This window comes from Lepisma saccharinum, chromosome 27 (genome assembly GCF_977018435.1).
Source record: "Lepisma saccharinum chromosome 27, izLepSacc3.1, whole genome shotgun sequence".
In the NCBI taxonomy this organism is placed as follows: Eukaryota; Metazoa; Arthropoda; class Insecta; order Zygentoma; family Lepismatidae; genus Lepisma; species Lepisma saccharinum.
The window spans coordinates 36,802,774-36,824,969 of NC_139255.1; the positions used below are offsets into that span (position 1 = coordinate 36,802,774).

General features: G+C 36.1%; 1 protein-coding gene across 2 annotated transcripts in view; it reads left to right on the forward strand.

Annotated features, from left to right (window-relative positions):
- The first annotated feature begins 6,936 nt into the window (after positions 1-6,936).
- Positions 6,937-22,196, forward strand: part of Caper (RNA-binding protein 39-like protein Caper) — a 128,893-nt gene continuing 113,633 nt past the window's right edge. Inside the window, exon 1 of one of the 2 annotated variants that reach the window (XM_083113007.1) lies at positions 6,937-7,025. The gene's annotated coding sequence lies outside the window, so the exon portion shown is untranslated. Of the gene's footprint in view, positions 7,209-22,196 lie in introns of both variants that reach the window. The other variant, XM_083113006.1, reaches the window with a different exon arrangement.

The window sequence follows — 22,196 nt, forward strand, 5'->3', positions numbered from 1 at the left end:
GATCATATAAACTCTCTCAAATATTGTTTTAAGTGAATTTTGCATTAGAATTTAGAAAAGTTCTGTATGATCCAGGCGCGGCTCGTGCATTATTTACCTGGGGGTTCACTGAAGTCATGTGACACATATTCAGTTTCCGAAAATAGACTTCCTTCGCCTAACAAAAGAATGGGGGGAGAGCTTAAAGATTTGTCCAGAATTTTTCCATCTGGGAGTATAAAGTTTCATAGTAGGGGTGTGTGAATAAATATAGGGCTGAAACTACAATAAATTGTGTCTTTATGAACAAAGTGATGTTTTGTTGGAAAATCATGGACGTCCTCAAGTAGGGGCAAGGAAGATATTTTTTTCCCAGGATGGGCAAAAAACACTCCTTCAGTCTGAAGTTACTGCAACACTTTTATACTAATTACCATAAATAACTGTGACTGAAATTAAGTTATATGTAATATATAATTTTTGGTTGACATTCAATTTCCATGGGGGGGCGGCCCCCTTTTCCCCTTCCGGATGTCCATGCCGACTAATCAGAACTGGTCCTACATGTATTAAAGGGAAATGGCAACTAATGGCATGTGCATACTAGAAATCGAACCTGGGTGACAGTTTTGTTTGGGGCTGGTCGACCAGCACACGCTTTTTGTTCAGTGAACAAAGAAGTTTGTTTACATTAATTATGTGCATTTCTATCGGTCATTTCTTATCTGCACAGACAGCAACGCCTACACTGCATCAAATGACATAACCTAGGTAAAGTCCATCCCTCGCAGCATCACTTAATACTTTCCAACAAGGATCCAAAGACTTCAAAAACTAACAAACTTGAGACATTGACATCGAGCGACAGCGAGTCACGTCTTCGCACCATTCTTTCTCTTTCGCGAACCCGAAGTGTTTCCACCTTTAAGGAAAAACCTCTGAATGCATGCACGAGCTATTTTGCTAATGTATCTCCTTTATTTTAATTCATCGCATCTAATTCCAGCTTTTATTTGTTTCCACTCATCCATCTCTGCCACAATCTTGCATTTATTCCAAACAGTTCGGTGCAAAAATGATACAAAGAGAAGATTGAATATGTAATGTGTACGCTTCAAACTTGAACCCCACACAGCAACACTGGAAGGGAGGAAGAAGCGAGAATGGAGCCTTGTCCCACAGCTTCTGCGAGAGAACGAACTGCACATGAACGTTGGTTGGAGACATAGGTTCGCCAGTATCCTGTTCCATGTATTTTGCCCTATTCCCTCCTCGAGCTTCTGCTCCCGCACGAAGCTTTCACAACGGCACGAGCTGTCCTGTGGGGGTTCAACTGAGGGTCTGTATCAGGGCGGCCGATTCGCAGTTTCTTCTTCTCAGCAAAAGAGTTCGCCGTATTACAGACACAAATACATGACTTATTGTGTAGAAATTTTAGCGAAATAATGTGAAAATGAAAAGACATTGTTCTTTGTTCATTCTCGAGGTGATTATCATATATTACTGTGGGTTCACTGATCCTGTGCGCTATAGGGCCAACCGCACCTGGTATGTTCCATACATCATGTTGATATTGCTTCTGGTTGCTGGGATAGTAAAGGCATAGGTGATCCTCTGATTAGGGGGAGCAAAAGCCTTGATGAAAGTTCAGTCGGGAAAGAAAAACCTCATTTTGCCTCACTGTTTTAGTTTTATTGAATTGATGTGTGTGCGTATAATATATATATATATATAACATTTTATTTAAATACATTACAGAATCAATTCATCCGCCCATAAGAAACCAACAGCAAATGTTTCTGAAATGTGCACGCTCCTTTTCCTCCGAACAATTCTTCATGCATTTAAGAGAAAACTGTTCAGCAGCAACAGTTTGAAGTACCTAGTTGTTCCTAGTTCTCTCTTTGATAATTTACATTGCATTACAGATAACAATGAAATTGCAAGAAAATTTTTAGATCCAAATTCTTGCAAACTGAAAACAATAGTGATTTAATAGCAGTGGCGCAGGAACGGGGGGGGGGGGGTACAGGGGTACATTGTACCCCCGCAAATTTTTGAAGGGGGGTACTGTACCCCCCTAAATCCGTAAATCGAGTTGTACCCCCTGTACCCCCCTTTGGTAATTTGACAGCAGACGGAAGGTGCTACTGTTAAAATTACCTATTATCAATTCGCCCAATAAAAAATGTATTATTGTTTATAAATTTTAAGCATTATAGTCCTTACCACAGAAATTCAAAACATTTAATTGTAAACTTATTATACTACATTGTGCTTGCTAGTAGTTAGTTCATTGACCTATGTTCTTGGAAACCTCTTTAACGAGACGAAAATTGTTTAAAATGTGTGTGGAACGATGAAATCAGATTCACTCTCAGACAATTACGCTGCAGACGATTGCTGCTTTGCATAAGGGGGGGGTACACATTTCTAAAGCAGTGGTCGCGTCGATTCGAAGATAAGATACAAATCTTCATCAGAAGAGTATATGACTGACCCCATTTTCTTTTGAATATTTATAATGGAATTTTCCGAAACGAAACACTTTCACCATTCCTAGGTGAAATGAAATCTTTCCTAGACATTTAAACAGGGTGCAATTTGCGATTTTATCAGGGGGGGGACTATTTTTTACCTTTGTATTAGGTATACTTATAATTGGACATAAATTGCTTAAAATCTAATTGTGATATGGAATGCAACACAAAACACAACGCCATTTTATGTTAAACTCTAAAGTCAAATTGTAAGAAAATTACATTAGTCAGATGAATGTACGAGATAAATGAGACTCACTGCAGGTTCTATTGGTAGATTTTGGATTGGATTTACAAGGTCTCTGCGAGTAAGATGGGAATATTTGATTGATTGATTTGGTTTATTTTACTTCGCATTTCTGCCACTTTTGTCTAATCGCGAAGATGAAGATGAAATTGATGGACACTCAAAAATAACACCCATGGGCAGGCCAGGATTCGAACCTGGGACCTCAGGCGTCATAGCGCGCTATGCTAACCCCTCCGCCACGGAGTACGGCGAGGTGGGAATGTGTTTTGGATTTTCTTTGTAGATGCGAAAATCTTTAACTGTGACGCGCACATGCTTCTGCTTTGATTTGATTTTTGATTTGAATTTAAAATTTTGGGAGCGTCAGCACTTAGGCTATCTTGCTCCCGTCACATTATACGGGGGCCAGCCCCTTACCTTTACAAATAACAACTCTATCGTTGCAGAACTAAAATCATAAAATATTAAAATGTTCTGACTTCTGTTAAAAGCCGAGGCTGTATAGCAGCACTCAGCACAAATAAGGACAAAGAACAGGACAACACAAACAAAATTATACTGGCCATATTGCCAGTCGCCAGAGCCTCGTTAGTCTTCAGTCCAGGGTGTACTAACGTGGAAGTGAGGACATGCTTCTGCTTACATTAAAGTTTACATTTTCACATAAACGAGAAATTGACATGTCATCCTAAAACACACGCATGTATCTGCATTTAATACCACTACATACGAAAATAAACCTTGGCCGGCTCTTCACATTGTCCACCAAAAATTGAAAAGAAAGAATAAACTTTTGAGGGTATGGCTTTCCTTGCTACTTCGGTTTTGTAAATGAACCGAATGATATTACTTTCAGTACTTGAAGAGCGTCATTAGGTACAGCTAATTATATTACAAATAAATTATTTGTCATATTTTTCACAAATATTTCAAAGTTAGACTTCTTACGAGTTGATTGGGAACCATCTGAACTCATTTTTTTCTTTTTTAATACAACACCCTATAGATGTCTGAGAAAATACCAAATACATGGCTTCTAAAAGGCATTGGATATGGTACACACCTGCCATAAATTATTTAAAGATATTTTTATGCGTAGCTATGGGACTTTTAAAATTAGAAAGAACGGAACTGAAGTGGAACTCTATATACTGTAGTTTCTATATCCAGTGGGTGGGAGATGATTATTCCTGGTTGGGGTGGCTCAAGATTCCCCTCACTCCTGATTTTCTGTTCCGTGAAATCCAAATAAGCCCAGAATGAGGTCCAGAGCTTAGCCTTATATGTTTCAGAATTGTTATCCGATTTTAAAATCTGTTTTTTTTTTTAAACTTAAATTCTAACAAAAACAATGAAAAATATTTATGCATATTTTGCATTAAATAACAGGACATTCGTGTGTGCTGTTCTAAAAGAGAATATTTCTCATGGCTTCACATTACACCTAGGTATCAAGGACGTTTTTGTGGGGGTCCAGGGGGTCCGGACCCCTTCTCCCCAAAAGACTTACCAAATAGTAAAAGTAATTTATTAAAATATAATTGTTTAGAATTTGTTATACTCAATTTTCATCAATGCCAATACCATGCTTGAACAGCGTAACAATTAAAAGTTAGGGTGCGGCAGAAATATCTCCCGGATTTCATTTGTGAATAACAAAGCAACGATAGATCTTATGCAAAACTTTATTGCACAGTTGGAAAGAACAAGGTTCACCATTTTATTGCACATTTGCAAGATCAAAATGTTCCAATTATTTTTTACAAAATTGCCACAAGTCACCATTTTGGGTGACATAGTTGACTTTGTTTTAAAATGATATCGTCCAAATGCCGATGTGCACGGTGTACGCATTTCTATAATCTCGCCCTGAAGTTCTGCATTACCCTCTTAGTCATGCCTGGTCGGTATTGCCGCTCTTTCCTGTCTGATACCATCTTTCAGATCATTGGCTGTCCTCGGCCTTCCTTGGTAAACTTTAGCCTGCAGGTACTCCCACAGAAAGAAGTCGCAGGGTGCGAGCTCGGGGGAACGAGTTGGCCACGGAAGGTGACTTAAAAGTGAGATCAGACGCCCTGGAAACATTTCACGTAGCACGTTCATCGATACGCGTGCTGTGGCACCATCCTGTTGGAACCTCACAGCCAATTTGCCACGTTCATTCGATTGCGGCTGCAGGAAGTTGCGTAACATCCACACATAACGGTCAGACGTTACATTAACTGCGTGCCGTCTTCCTCAAAAAAGTAGGGGCATTCATGGAGTTGTCTCGGTACATATGGGAAACAAAATGGTAATCCTTGTTCTTTCCAACTGTGAAATAAAATTTTGCATAACATCTATCGTTGCTTTGTTATTCACGAATGAAATCCGGAAGTTATTTCTGCTGCGCCCTGTATACTCGATGGTTTTATCCGCTGAACTTATTGGAAGGCAAGGAATTTGGCTCAGACGGCTTTGAAGGTTTCCAAAGATTTATGCACACTACTAATGATAATATCCATAAAATATTAATCAGGAACTTTACTTTTCGTTAATTGGATCTAACTCCTTTTTTGTTATTCAATAAATATTCAATTCTTTTTCTATCTGACATTAAATTCCTTTCCAGGGCAGTTGTTTTTGTGCAAATCTTGGCGATCTTAACTACACGTACGCTAGATAATGAATACTTTCTGTTATATTTCTATTATTTTACTATCTTTTACCTATTCATGTAATAATAATACAATATTAATTAATGTACATATTTAATTAATTAATATATTAATTATTATTATTGCGACACTTGATTGGACATATATATATATATATATGGGAGGCTGAATTTTGTACCCCCCCAAATGAAAAACGTTCCTGCGCCACTGTTTAATAGGGTGCCATGGCATTCTCTTGCAATTTTTTTCATTTGGATCGTTCAGCGCCATGGGCCAACTTCAGATAAAATTTGATATCGAGAGCCAATTGCGCATCTGTGTCCCCTGCAGGATGCAGGCATCATCTTATGATATGCTACTGGGAACCACTAGATTTCTGTTTCAGATTGTTTTTTTGTTTTTTTACACGCGACACTTTCTTTTGAATATCTGGAAAATATATTAAAATTCAGGTGCAAAGAGAGAAAACATTGTAGTTCACCTACATTTCAAGGTATAAGGGGGGGGGGGGCGACCACTATTCCACTGCTGCTATTTAACCCTCCGGTAGCCTCACCTTTTTATGTAACATGAAGGGTCGTACTGCACACAAAGTGCGCCAGGTGTTATTTTTTATTAAAACATTTGATTTTTCATATTTGTATATGAATACCTTTACTTACATGAATATTAAATATTTCAGTTGTGCCTTTTAGAGTTTAAACATGTTTCATTTATTTATTTGTTTTCGCCATTCAATAGTAATGTAATGGGCAATGTATTACAACTTACAAAGGGGTGAAATTAAGGTGAAATGTATATGTAACAAGAGTAGTCAGGTGGCAATGTGCCTGAGGAAAATGTGTGGTATACCAAATGTGTTTCTACCAGTGGCGTACTCAGTACTTTTGATGAGGCTTGATAAATAAACCTTTTTTTCAGTAATCAGTTCTTATTTTGCCCTTTTCCCCTGACCTTCAAGTTTCTTTTAAGGAATACAACGCCAAAGGGGGGTCATGACCACCACCAACCCCCCTTGGGCATGCCACTTAGCACTGATTATGCCGACATCATACTTTCGACTGGACAGTGATAAAAATTTTAACAGACAAAAATAAGTCAAACATGACAGTTTCGTTTTCTTTCTTGACTGGTCGCGCGTCGCAAGTGCGCCAACGAAAGATTTTTTTTTTTTTTTTTTGCCTCGTTAGGAAATGGAGATATAACAAAAATGCCTTCAATACATGAAACTAGACATTCCAATGAAGGAATACAACTAGGAGGACGAAGAAAAATGTGGCGCGTATCACCTCTAAAAAAAATCTCCAAAGTTCTCGCCAGGGTTAACATAGAAATATTCTATTATTTTACCGTACACGGAATTTTCCTTTAATTTTAGATGAAAGCAAATTATATCCCGTGAATACAATATACATGTATTTTAATAATCGTTGATTTGCGATTTTATATGCCGCTCAATTTCCTCCCTCGGTAATACCAATTTGGCAACAGTGAACATGATTCTCTGCTGCGTAGAGTAGATGTCGCCACTCGCTTTCTGTGGTGATGTATTTAGAACTGAGGAAATAGTTCTATTTATCTAAAGTAACTTGTCTTAAGGTACGAAATTGTGTTATTATTAAATAATTTTGTTTAAAAATAATTATTTCCAGTGTAGTGGCTTGTATGTTATAAACAGTTAAAAAGAGCACTGGAAAGAAAGACTGGTGCAAAGTACATATTCGATCTTTTGTCGAGCTGACTTCGTAGAGGAGAAGCCATTTTGGTGTCGAAAAGAAATAGGTGAGTTCGATTTTCTAATTATTCCTTTGCATTTATGTCAAATGGTTCTTTCAACAGGAATAGATTTTACTGCTAAACAATGGGCGCAACCATTTCAGATCTGGGATTCCTGCAGCAACCCGTTGTTTATTTTATTGTATTCCAAGTATAGTGCATTTTCTACAGGTGGCAGGAAGTATTGCAATGCAGTTTTTGCGGTGAATTGCCGTCCTTGAAACATATACAGTAAAGATTTAATCACAGTGAGTGTTATTGCACAATGCTCTGCAAAGAGTGAATGCTGAATATAAACCATTATTGTTTTCGATGAAGTACTTAACACGTTTCTTGATTGTAGTGGTCTAGCGTACTGATTTGCATGAAGACCATTTAATCTCCACCCCCCCCCCCTAAAGAGAAGGAGGGGGCTTATTTTCACTTTCAAACCAGTTTTACAATGTAGATATCATGATAGCATAGGCCTATTCACAAAAGTGGGGTTGGATGACGATAATTTTTTTAACCCAAAACCCTGGAGACTAATCACGGTGCCTCCCACTTGAAGAACTTAAGGACGTCCAATTGTGAGCAAACTTGTTTTTGGAGTACCAGTTTCGGTAACAATTGACAATATAGAGAAAGTTTGTAATTTTGTTAATTTTCAGTATACTAACAGCCATTCTTTTTTAACGGACGTGACATGTACACAACGTAAAAGTATTAAAAAATACACTAAGATTTGTATCCATTTTAATTATTGAGAAAGGTTGTAGAGTCCAGCGCAGATAATTCTGCCGTGCGATGCGCGAAACAACTAAAGAAGCAGTGTTGCTAATGGAGCAGATAGAAAAATCGCTGCAGTGCGCCGATGCACAGCTGTTACGTACAACAATAAAATTAGAGAATTCAGGTCTATCTAACGTTGAGTTTTAAACGTCATGCATTATACCAGGACTAGGATTAATATGTACTAACAAGTGGCTTTGTATGTAGCTACATACATATGGACTAAAAATTCGCAAAATATGAACTAACACACAAGTAAAATTACCAAAAATGCTGCAAAGAAGACTTCTTCATACAATTCCTTATTTGAGTGATTTCAAACAAAATAAAAAATATATATATTATTTTTCATTGCATTAATGCACTGGTGGCGTTCTAACTTTTCACTCCCAAAACCCGTATACACTGGTATGGAACTGCAACGGCAGATAATAACATGCCAACGTGTTAAACCGCTACAATTGCACCATAACACTCCTCCTGAAGCAGTATTATTATTTCCTCTCTGAGATCGGAGACAGTCGGTTGCCTTTGTTGTACATTTACAAAGGATGCCGGCTTCCACAACAATAACAAGTACATATACTGCCACTAGACGATAAGCTGCACGGCTTTTTCTTTTGTTATGGACCAGGGCCGGCGCTAGTCATTTTGCCTCCCTGGGAGGTGGCGGCAGATGCCGCTCTACCCCCCCCCCCCCCTGGTCATTACGCAGCAACGGAAAATTGAAAATCAATATATTCCTAACGAAAACCTCAAAATATAAAATAAATAATAAGACTTCTTATGCTATTTTAATACTATTCAGCGCAAAAGAATATCTCGCTCGATCACAGTTTTCAATAGGCTTATTTTTTTCTTCTCTTCAAATTTTGCCGCTCTGGGCGATGGGACGGTTCGCCCTCCCCTTCCGCCGGCCCTGCTATGAACTTGGTCACCCATCAAAGCATGGCAATTTTAACACAGAAAACAATATGTATCGCATTAAGCAGCAAAAATGACAGCCTCCTCTATGCAATTTCTACAAGAACACGTGCCGGAGCCAGAGTTGAAATGATGTTGAAGCCACATAATTTATTTATTTTGAATAATTCCAAAATTATGAAATATGAACAATTTGTTGCTGCTGTTCGCTTCTCTCTTGCCAAAATGCTTTATTGGGTTGCTAACACCATGACTGGCTTCCTCCTTCATGAACTCGTGCACGTTGCTTAGAATTTCCCGAGCTTGGCTATGCAAGGTTTTTGATTTCAACTTCGACAGAACTGGAAGCATTATGGAATTTAACGTTCATTAGCAAACACACACTTTTACATACACACACGCAATACACGCACACAACGTCAAACCGGTCAAATACTTAGTATAAAATAAAAATATCGTGCTTCCAATCCAACAAAACTCACCGCCACTTTACCTGCCTTTTCCCCTTCCGTGACAGAAATAGTGCTTCATTATTACAGTTGGCAACACTAGTTACTAGCTAGCCAATGAACATGCACTGCATAAAAGAAGCAAGCACTACGCCGTGCTATATTGCCACATTAGCGTCCCTACCGAACGGTGGGAACCGCGAGCTGGAGTGCTATTCAATTGTTTTCAATGATGTTTGCGCGAGTGTGTCCAGGAATGGAATGACAATGTGGCAACAATAGTGAAGGTTTTTCGAGCAGGGTAGAACACATGATGCTAAGAGAGAGGGAGACGAAACGATAATTCGTTTCTACGCAACGGCAAATTTACGTGTGTGGCACTCTACTCACTGAAATGTACACTCACAAAAATTGTCATGCCAAATACTTAACTGCATTTGATTTTATCTGATATGAAAGAGGTGTAACGGACGTGACGTGTAAAACACCCTGTAATGAACATAGGGTTGGGTTTTCCATAGTTTCTGTTAATTGGACAGACAAATTAACTGGTAAATATTTGTTATAGTAATGTTAATATATGCTCTTTTAAGACTATAAAGTATGACCTGTTAAAAGTTTTGATGTCTTATTGAAAAATGTTTAACTTTGTAACGGACGTGACAAAAAAGTGCATCATTTATAATGACAGTTTTTATTTGAAAAAAAACCACTAATATTATGTAATACAACCTTGTATATAATAATAATATAGTTATACATAGTTACAAAAGTTTAATATTACAATTCTAGTGAATTAACATTAATTAACATAAAAGAAACAGGTCTGGGAAAGAGATTAGGCTACATTCTGCTAGTTATGGACTAATTCTGATTTAATAAGCAGGTTGAGTAACAAAAAAGACATTACACCTTTGTGGACACTAGGTCTTTAGACTATTTATGTTTTTCTCAGCACAGGTCGTAAATTATCACTTTTCTAAAATCTTAATTCTGCTTGAAAATTGGTACATAATTCTGTCTCCAACTTTCTTTATTTTGTGGTTCAGGCAGTATTTTGATTATATCCTTGAAAAGGATAATTTTGTCACCTTCATCACTGATTTTCAAAACTTTGCCTCGATTGTCATATGTTTTTAAGAAAGTTACATTAACATCACCATCTTTCACACTGCTTTGGCAAACAGCCACATAGAGACATTCATTTTTTTATATGACTAGTGAGTTTGACCAGCACATAAACTCCTGGAAAGATTTTATCATGAGAAAAAGAATCACTGTATTGTAAAATACTCAGATTAGTTTCATTGTCATACTCCATTTCATTGTCCAAGTCATTATTTCCAAAGCTTTCTTCAGTGTCAGATTCGTCACTGTATACATCACTGTATCTTCAACAGTTTGGCAGTTTTTTACTACTTTTTTCACACTCATCAGGCTTCAAAATATACACTTTTGTCATCAGGTCACCACTAGTTTTACCAATGAGGATGTTTTTGTTGTCATATGCCTGGAAATGGTGCATTGAATTGATAACAGTTATTTCAACCTTCTTAGTAGGACTGTTAGGTAATGCATTTTTTATTCTCTTTACTGCTTTGCCATTTGTTCTTGGACTTTTGTATGAACAGAGCTCACTCTGACCACCATTTTCAATCACCTTCTTTCTTGCTCTATACAACCGCTGTCGTTCTTTATCTTTCTGCCTTTTTTCAGCTAACAGTTTTTTATCTTTGGTCAATTCATTTTTTTCCTTCTCTCTTACTTTCCTCTTCCTCAATTTATCTTTCTCCAAATAAGCCTTCCACTGCTCTTGATTCTTTTCTCTCTCTTCTATACATTTAGCCATTCTTGTCTTGTTGGGAGTGGGAGCCATAATCTGAAACAAAACAATAAATTTAGAGCTAAATAACCTAAAAGTAACATTTATATTATTGTCATGCCTTTGCTAATAAGTTTCTGTTAGAATTGTGAATAAACATGTTGAAGTTGGTCAGCTCCAGCTGGTTTTGTTTCAAATAGATTTTAAACATAATAAAAGGTTGTTTTATTATCAAAACATGTTAAAAATAGGTACTATTGCTTTTCATTAACAGTTTAATACCATTTTGAAGTATGTGGAAAGTTTTATTTCTTTGTAGCATAATGGAATCTGAAGCTCTGCTATTAGTTGCACATGGTGTTTATATCTGAGTGTTGTTAATTCAGCCTCATTAGTTCTTGTATCCGAGTCGTTCCATGTCAAATCACCCAGAGGTGGTTGCTTGACCATTTTGTTAATTTTTTATATTATCACCGTAGGTGGTCTTGCTAGTGACCTGCTCAAAAAGATTTTTTTTTAAAAAAAAATCTTCCGCCATCTTGGATTTCTGCTCATTTTTCGTCACTGCGGGAAGCAAAAATGGGTGTTTACAAGGGTTTTGAAAAAAGGTTGCTGTGTGATTTCTATTACAGGTGGAATGTTCTAGTTTTCACTGCCTGAAAGTAGAGATTCTGGCCTTTCAGAAAATGTATATGAGTCATTCCATGTGAAATCACCCAATTTTAAATCAATTGGTTGCTTGACCATTTTGCTATTTTTTATATTTTCACCATAGGTGGTCTTGCTAGTGACCTGCTCAAAAAGATTTTTTTAAAAAAAAAGTCTTCCGCCATCTTGGATTTCTGCTAATTTTTCATCACTGCGGGAAGCAAAAATGAGCGTTTACAAGGGTTTTGAAAAAATGTTGCTGTGTGATTTCTATTACAGATGGAATGTTCTAGTTTTCCCTGCCTGAAAGTAGAGATTCTGGCCTTTCAGAAAATGTATATATATGTAAGGTAAGAATTAAGTAACTGGGACTTTAATGGGTTCCAATATAGCCATCGTAACGGGAAATTTTGCCAGTTTTAAAGGTCTGTAAAATCAAAAGGGCTTGAAACCACAGGATGGAATTTTTTTTTGCAAGAACTATGAGTGGAAGGCTTTTCAGCCATAGTGAAACAAATCCGGGATTGTAAGCCCTTCTGTCCGATTTTTAGTTCCAAAATCTGAAAATTTCCAAAATTTGTGAATTTCAAGGTCAAATATCTCTAAAGGGGGACCTGCCAAAAATAAGAAATTTTGGCCATGGATACTCCTACTAGTACTTAGTAAAACCTGTGAATTTCATTTTGGGGTTCACACCGATGTTCATGTTACAGGCTGTCAAATATCTCTAAAAATGACATCGTGAAATCATAATAATAAATAGGCTTAAAGTGACCTGATTTCCATTATTTTATAATCTAGTAATTTTATAAGGGTAAACAGAAATTAAAATAGATAAACTGATTATTTTGTGTTAGGCCAGTTAGGCCATATGCATTTCTACCCATTATCACATTGCAACTTTTCTTACACAATTGTTTCTAAAATTATATTTGAATCAATATTATTCAGGATATGCTATAAAATAACTGTTACTCTAACTAAAAATAAACTAAGACATACCTTTGTGTTTCTTAATCAACAATCGTATATAAGATAACCCATTTCTTCCTATGTGCTTAGTGACAGTTTTGTGTTTTTCTATGTACAGGTGAAGGTAGTCAGAATGTGCATGGGCTGACAGGCACAGGCAGGCATGAAGCAGATTCTTGCAAGTTGTGACAAACTAAAACAAGAAGAATTGTAGCCAGCTAATCACTGTGTTGTCAACCTTCGGAGAGTAAACATGTGTTCTGGAAATACTTGCTAGCTTTAATAGTTTTTAAAAACATCGTGAGGATAATCATGGAGTGCTCTGTAGGCTGTTATGTTGGTGATAGTTGTGAAAATGATTCCTATGGAAAATCGATCATTAAATCATCCTCAGATATAACTGAATCAGAACTTTTTCTTGTGAGGAAGAGAGTTGGACTTGAAGAAATAAACAGCATTTGTACATTTCATTATAAGAAGTATATTGAAAAATACCAACATTTGTTTGGAAAATCATGTTGTGATCCATTTTCATTCCATAAAAAAGTCATTACAAAAAACTTGAGAGAAGTAACTGTGGGAATGTGTGAAAAGTGGCCCATGTTAAAACTTACACCAGGAAAGTCTGTCTGTTCTTCATGCCGTAAAAAACTTGCCAGCAGTAATGAGACTGATGATGATGATAGTGGTGAAGAAGCTCCTTTCACAGCTCCTGAGATAGTTGTGGGATCTTTAAATGAAGCAGCTGGAATATTAGGAGTTTCACCTATCAAAATCAGGAAACTTAGTGATAAGAAAAAACATGTTGGAGTCAGGCACACAGTGAAAAAGTTTTCTAGTGCAATAAAACAGAAACTGAGTCACTCGTTTAATGAACAGTATGAGTTGGAAGATGAAGAGGAGGACGAAGAAAAAAATATGAAAAGATTACATGTAGCTGCAAAAGATATAGAATATTTAACACAGAGTCTAAAAGAAAGGATTAAAAGTTGCACATCTAAAAGTGAAAGAATTAAAGTCATCAGTGTAGCCCCCAAGAGCTGGTCAAAAACAAAAACAGCACAGGAACTTGGTGTGAGCGAGTATCTGGTGAAGAGAACACGAGAACTTGTGGAAAAACATGGAGTCATTCCTGAAGTGAATTTGATAAAACAGGGCAGAAAAGTGCCAAAAGAAACTAAGGACTTGGTAGTAAAATTTTACAACAGTGACGAAGTAAGCAGAATGTGCCCTGGGATGAAGGATACAAAGTCCATTCGTCTGGAGGATGGAAGCAAGGAATTGAAACAGAAAAGACTGTGCCTATCTAATTTGAAACAGCTCTACCAAATGTTTAAACAAGAGCACCCATCATTAAAATTAGGATTTTCTAAATTCTGCGAGTTGAGACCTAAGTGGTGCATTCTGGCTGGAGCTAATGGCACTCATTCTGTGTGTGTGTGTATCAGTCATCAAAATGTCAAGTTGATGGCTTCAGCAGCAAGGATTAATGACTGGAAATCTCTGCTTCAAAAAGTAGTGTGTGATGTAAACAATGAGCTGTGCATGATAGGTGAGTGTCCCAATTGCCCTGATACACAAGACTTAAAATTACATGAAATGAATCCTGATTTGGACAATTCTGATGATGACGAGGAGAAAAAAAATTACTTACAAACAATGGATAACAACAGATCGTTGCAATTTGATCACTGTTGTAGAAACAATTTTAGAGTTTAAAGAAAATTTAGCTTCGAAGTTACTGCAATTAAAAAGTCACCACTTTATTGCTCAGAGTCAATCAGAATTTTGCAAAAGAACGAAAGAAAGTCTTTCTCCAGATGAATGTGTAGTGATTGGTGATTTCTCTGAAAACTTCACATTTGTTGTACAAGATGAAATCCAGAGTTACCATTGGATTAACGCTCAAGCTACTGTCCACCCCTTGTGTGTCTACTTTAAGACTAATTCTTCAGATGATCTATGCATCAAAAGTCTTTGTATTATAAGTGACTGCATTGTACACAACACAACTGCTGTTTACGCTTTCCAAAAGCAGCTGATTCCATTTGTTCAAATGTTCATCCCAAATCTAAAGAAAATTTATTATTTCTCAGATGGCTCAGGGGCCCAATATAAGAACAGAAAGAATTTTTCTAACTTATGTAAGCATAAACAGGACTTTGGTGTGGCTGCTGAGTGGCATTTTTTTGCCACAAGCCATGGCAAGGGTCCTTGTGATGGGATTGGTGGGACGGTAAAAAGACTTGTGGCAAAGGCAAGTCTGCAGCGACCAACTGAGGGCCATATTCTTACACCAAAGGACATGTATGAGTTTTGTGGGGAAAATATTAAAGGCATAAACTTCATCATGGTGACTGAAAGTGACATAAAAAATGAGCAAGAGTTTCTGAATGACCGCTTCAATGAAGCTCATAGATTTGAAGGAACAAGAGATCACCACTGCTACATACCCAAGGACTCTTCAACTCTTCTCATCAGTAGAATATCTGCATCATTTCAAATTAATCATGTACAGTTCAGAATTGATGACTCACCACAAATATTTCATTTTGATGAAATAATTGAAAATGACAATGTCGTTTGCATTTACAATAACAGGTGGTATGTAGGTAAAGTAATTGAAATGTCAAAAGAAAACAATGATGTTAAAGTGATGTTCTTCAATCCTGGTGGACCATCAACGAGCTTTACTTTACAAAGAAATGATGTTGCTTGGGTGAAGTTGAACAATATAATTGATGTTCTGACATCATGTGACTTCACCACTGTTACTGGGAGAACATACAACATTACTCAACACAAAAACACAGAACTGTCACTAAAGTTACAAGCACATAAGAAGAAATAGTCCGTTGATCAGTCATCTCCGTGCCAATTAGTGTTTTCGGGGCCACGCACCAGTCAGATATTTTTTATCTTTTTTTCATGGCTCCATGGATTGAGAGACAGACAAGATCCCCTGTAACTTTGATGTCCATGTGTAGATAGTGTATATATATTGATGTAATGTTGTATTATGTGTAGTGATATATGGAATTGAAAATGTCATTGTGATGTAATATATTGAATTGTAAACTGTGTATATCACAGTGGTATATGTAACTGGGATACAAAAATAGAGGAAGAACTTGAATACGTATATTCTCAAGCGTTTAAATGCTTGTCATATTTTACAGGTAGCTTATGTTATATTTCGCAGACAATTGTTGTATATATTATGTCATATTTCGCATACAATTGTTATGTACCAGAGTGGATGTATTGAGTAAGGTTTGATAGTATTGGATATTCATAAACCTTTAAGAAACATGTGCATGCAGCTTGTATATACTTACTGACATAATAGTACTCTTGTTTGTTTACTAACATTTGTCTTCTCAATCCAAAAAGCGATTTTGATTTGATTTGATTTTTATTAACAAAAGCATATTAAGTATATATTGAAATATATCAACTAGTAACTAACTAGTTTATCTATTTTAATTTCTGTTTACCCTTATAAAATTACTAGATTATAAAATAATGGAAATCAGGTCACTTTAAGCTTATTTATTATTATGATTTCACGATGTCATTTTTAGAGATATTTGACAGCCTGTAACATGAACATTGGTGTGAACCCCAAAATGAAATTCACAGGCTTTACTAAGTACTAGTAGGAGTATCCATGGCCAAAATTTCTTATTTTTGGCAGGTCCCCCTTTAGAGATATTTGACCTTGAAATTCACAAATTTTGGAAATTTTCAGATTTCGGAACTAAAAATCGGACAGAAGGGCTTACAATCCCGGATTTGTTTCACTATGGCTGAAAAGCCTTCCACTCATAGTTCTTGCAAAAAAAATTCCATCCTGTGGTTTCAAGCCCTTTTGATTTTACAGACCTTTAAAACTGGCAAAATTTCCCGTTACGATGGCTATATTGGAACCCATTAAAGTCCCAGTTACTTAATTCTTACCTTACATATATATACATTTTCTAAAAGGCCAGAATCTCTACTTTCAGGCAGGGAAAACTAGAACATTCCATCTGTAATAGAAATCACACAGCAACATTTTTTCAAAACCCTTGTAAACACTCATTTTTGCTTCCCGCAGTGATGAAAAATTAGCAGAAATCCAAGATGGCGGAAGATTTTTCAAAAAAAATAATTCTTTTTGAGCAGGTCACTAGCAAGACCACCTATGGTGAAAATATAAAAAATTAACAAAATGGTCAAGCAACCACCTCTGGGTGATTTGACATGGAACGACTCATATATATGTAAGGTAAGAATTCAGTAACTGGGACTTTAATGGGTTTCAATATAAACATCGTAACGGGAAATTTTGCCAATTTTAAAGGTCTGTAAAATCAAAAGGGCTTGAAACCACAGGATGGAATTATTTTTGCAAAAACTATGAGTGGAAGGCTTTTCAGCCATGGTGAAACAAATCAGGGGTTGTAAGCCCTTCTGTCCGATTTTTAGTTCCGAAATCCGAAAATTTCCAAAATTTGTGAATTTCAAGGTCAAATATCTCTAAAGGGGGACCTGCCAAAAATTAGAAATTTTGGCCATGGATACTCCTACTAGTACTTAGTAAAACCTGTGAATTTCATTTTGGGGTTCACTCCGATGTTCATGTTACAGGCTGTCAAATATCTCTAAAAATGACATCGTGAAAACATAATAATAAATAGGCTTAAAGTGACCTGATTTCCATTATTTTATAATCTAGTTATTTTATAAGGGTAAACAGAAATTAAAATAGATAAACTAGTTAGTTACTAGTTGATATATTTCAATATATACTTAGTGTGCTTTTGTTAATAAAAATCAAATCAATATCACTTTTTGGATTGAGAAGACAAATGTTAGTAAACAAACAAGAGTACTATTATGTCAGTAAGTATATACAAGTTGCATGCACATGTTTCTTAAAGGTTTATGAATATCCAATACTATCAAACCTTACTCAATACATTCACTCTGGTACATAACAATTGTATGCGAAATATAACATAATATATAAAACAATTGTCTTTGAAATATAACATAAGCTACCTGTAAAATATGACAAGCATTTAAACGCTTGAGAATATACGTATTCAAGTTCTTCCTCTTTTTTTTGTATCCCAGTTACATATACCACTATGATATACACAGATTACAATTACAATTACACAAGACTTAAAATTACATGAACTGAATCCTGATTTGGAAAATTCTGATGATGACGACGAGAAAAAAAAATACTTACAAACAATGGATAACAACAGATCGTTGCAATTTGATCACTGTTGTAGAAACAATTTCAGAGTTTAAAGACAATTTAGCTTCCAAGTTACTGCAATTAAAAAGTCACCACTTTATTGCTCAGAGTCAATCAGAATTTTGCAAAAGAACGAAAGAAAGTCTATCTCCGGATGAATGTGTAGTGATTGGTGATTTCTGTGAAAACTTCACATTTGTTGTACAAGATGAAATCCAGAGTTACCACTGGATTAATGCTCAAGTTATTGTCCACCCCTTTTGTGTCTACTTTAAGACTAATTCTTCAGATGATCTATGCATCAAACGTCTTTGTATTATAAGTGACTGCATTGTACACAACACAACTGCTGTTTACGATTTCCAAAAGCAGCTGATTCCATTTGTTCAAATGTTCATCCCAAATCTAAAGAAAATTTATTATTTCTCAGATGGCTCAGGAGCTCAATATAAGACCAGAAAGAAGTTTTCTAACTTATGTAAGCATAAACAGGACTTCGGCGTGGCTGCTGAGTGGCATTTTTTGCCACAAGCCATGGCAAGGGTCCTTGTGATGGGATTGGTGGGACGGTAAAATGACTTGTGGCAAAGTCAAGTCTGCAGCGACCAACTGAGGGCCATATTCTTACACCAAAGGACATGTATGAGTTTTGTGTGGAAAATATTAAAGGATAAACTTCATCATGGTGACTAAATTTTCTTTAAACTCTGAAATTGTTTCTACAACAGTGATCAAATTGCAACGATCTGTTGTTATCCATTGTTTGTAAGTAATTTTTTTCTCGTCATGATCAGAATTGTCCAAATCAGGATTCAGTTCATGTAATTTTAAGTCTTGTGTAATTGTAATTGTAAACTGTGTATATCATAGTGGTATATGTAACTGGAATACAAAAAAAAGAGGAAGAACTTGAATACGTATATTCTCAAGCGTTTAAATGCTTGTCATATTTTACAGGTAGCTTATGTTATATTTCACAGACAATTGTTTTATATATTATGTTATATTTCGCATACAATTGTTATGTACCAGAGTGAATGTATTGAGTAAGGTTTGATAGTATTGGATATTCATAAACCTTTAAGAAACATGTGCATGCAACTTGTATATACTTACTGACATAATAGTACTCTTGTTTGTTTACTAACATTTGTCTTCTCAATCCAAAAAGTGATATTGATTTGATTTTTATTAACAAAAGCACACTAAGTATATATTGAAATATATCAACTAGTAACTAACTAGTTTATCTATTTTAATTTCTGTTTACCCTTATAAAATAACTAGATTATAAAATAATGGAAATCAGGTCACTTTAAGCCTATTTATTATTATGTTTTCACGATGTCATTTTTAGAGATATTTGACAGCCTGTAACATGAACATCGGTGTGAACCCCAAAATGAAATTCACAGGTTTTACTAAGTACTAGTAGGAGTATCCATGGCCAAAATTTCTAATTTTTGGCAGGTCCCCCTTTAGAGATATTTGACCTTGAAATTCACAAATTTTGGAAATTTTCGGATTTCGGAACTAAAAATCGGACAGAAGGGCTTACAACCCCTGATTTGTTTCACCATGGCTGAAAAGCCTTCCACTCATAGTTTTTGCAAAAATAATTCCATCCTGTGGTTTCAAGCCCTTTTGATTTTACAGACCTTTAAAATTGGCAAAATTTCCCGTTACGATGTTTATATTGAAACCCATTAAAGTCCCAGTTACTGAATTCTTACCTTACATATATATACATTTTCTGAAAGGCCAGAATCTCTACTTTCAGGCAGTGAAAACTAGAACATTCCACCTGTAATAGAAATCACACAGCAACCTTTTTTCAAAACCCTTGTAAACACTCATTTTTGCTTCCCGCAGTGACGAAAAATGAGGAGAAATCCAAGATGGCGGAAGATTTTTTTAAAAAAAAATCTTTTTGAGCAGGTCAATAGCAAGACCACCTATGGTGAAAATATAAAAAATTAACAAAATAGTCAAGCAACCAATTGATTTAAATTTGGGTGATTTCACATGGAATGACTCATCCTTATTTATTAAACAACTTATAGTTTTGAGTATATAATTTCATTTTAATTTATAGAAATATTTTTTAGGTTAGGTAGGCCTACCTATTTTATGAGACATTTTAGTCCTATCTTGTATGGTCTGAAAACTGAATTAAATCTTATCTCCCAACAACAAATAAATTTTGAATTACATAAATAAAGGAAATTTAGTTCTACTGTTACAGAAATATGAAAATCAGGCCAGAAATATGGACCCTGCTCTAAAAGTAATTAAATGAGAGGAAAATGAATATGAAAAACAAGCAAGAAATATAGTATTGTTTCTTGTCACGTTCGTTACACTAAAGTTTGTCACGTCCGTTACAGGATTTTCACAGGTAATGCTATTTTATAGAAAACAGAAAACACTAGAAATCAATAAACAATGCACATAACCCCACTTCTACCAAGAGTCACTTACATCACATTATTATAGTGCGCGTCAAATCTCCTGCATATGGCGATAGCCAATAGCAGCGCACTGCAGCGGTGCCATGTCGAAATCTCACACGGAAAAGAGACAGCGTGGTTGAGCGAAACGCCTTGTCACGGAGAGCACGGTACATTAGATAATATAACATATAATAAACTTAATGGGAGAAAAGAACATACCTGATTATGCCAGAGGGACTGCATAATTGTTTCAAAATTCTCAAGGTGGAAGTTGTACAGCCTTTGTAAGATATTTTGTCCCGTAAAGAGTACGTTATCTTTTTGGCAGTAGAAAATTCGCCACAATCGTAAATTTCAAAGACGGTTCTACGAACTACGTCTTTTTCAAAGTTATCTAAGTTTGTCGTTCTTTTTTGGTACGTTAATGTGCTTTCTAGGTGATTGAAACATTGGAGCAGGCCCCGATCCACACTGTTTTGCCCCCGATCATATCCGAGAAACGGTAGCTTGATTCACTACACGCTCGAGCTGTCAGAGCCGGGCACTTCTTAAAGTCAATTTTACTGCTCTCTTCTTCACTCGAACATTTTTTTTTAAAAAATTGTACACCTGAAAAATCACCTGTCGTGCCTGGCTTCGTACAACACTGTATTGTTCTCTCTTCTCTCGCTATCACTACCACTTGGTTTACTCAACGACATGCTGCACACACACACACTAAAAACGTGGGAAAAACGAACAGTGACGGTATCCTCTTCGTCAATTTCTCCTTCTACCATCACTGGGAACGAACCTGCCCTGTTCCCTTCGCTAATCGGAAAGTTTCGGAATGCAACAGGAACGAAGGGAGAACAAAAACGATACAATGCAAATACGTTTATAATAACATTGCTTCTACAGAGGGAACGGTATAAGCTACAATCACGCTTGTTTTTCGTACATACTCGCAAATTCATTATCTTTCCATCTGTTGAACTACTGACACTTGAAATAATATATTTATATCCGAGCGCCAGGTACACGATTTAGTAGCGAGGTGAAACAGGTTCTGAACTAGGCAACGCCGCACGTCTGTGATTCGCTGGTGCTGTTCAGCAGTTCAAGGCCATATGCAGGAGATTTGACGCGCACTTTAGGGTTGGTGTGATATAAACTTATTCATGTTTTTTGTAACGGACGTGACATTTGTTCTTCCCCTTCTTAATAAACAAATAAACAGCTTAATACTTACATAAATCAATAACTCTTGAGTGTAAATAATACTCCAGACATCAATATTTCTTCATATAACTGAGAAGAACAGCTCACTGGATGATTTGATTATGTTCAGCTGTTTACAAAGCAGCTGATTTTAACTAACAACTGATCACATCTCAGTGTTCCAACTTCAATGTAAGGAAATGTGATGAAAAATAAAATTAAATAAGAAATAAATGCTTGAAATAGTTATTCTAGATTATTTGCTGCTTAGCTATGCAGTTTATATGATATTTTAAACAGTTTTCAATTTTCGCTATGAGGTGTATGTTATAAAAGAATGGCTGCTAACTAATTTTGGCCTCCTAATCACGAATCTGTAGTAGAAAAATGGGGTCACGTCTGGAAATTGTACATTTTGAAGAAACATTGCTGGTTGGCCCCAAAAACCATCCACGGGTAGCCCCACAAACCATTCACACAAGGTTAGGTTAGGCCTGTTAG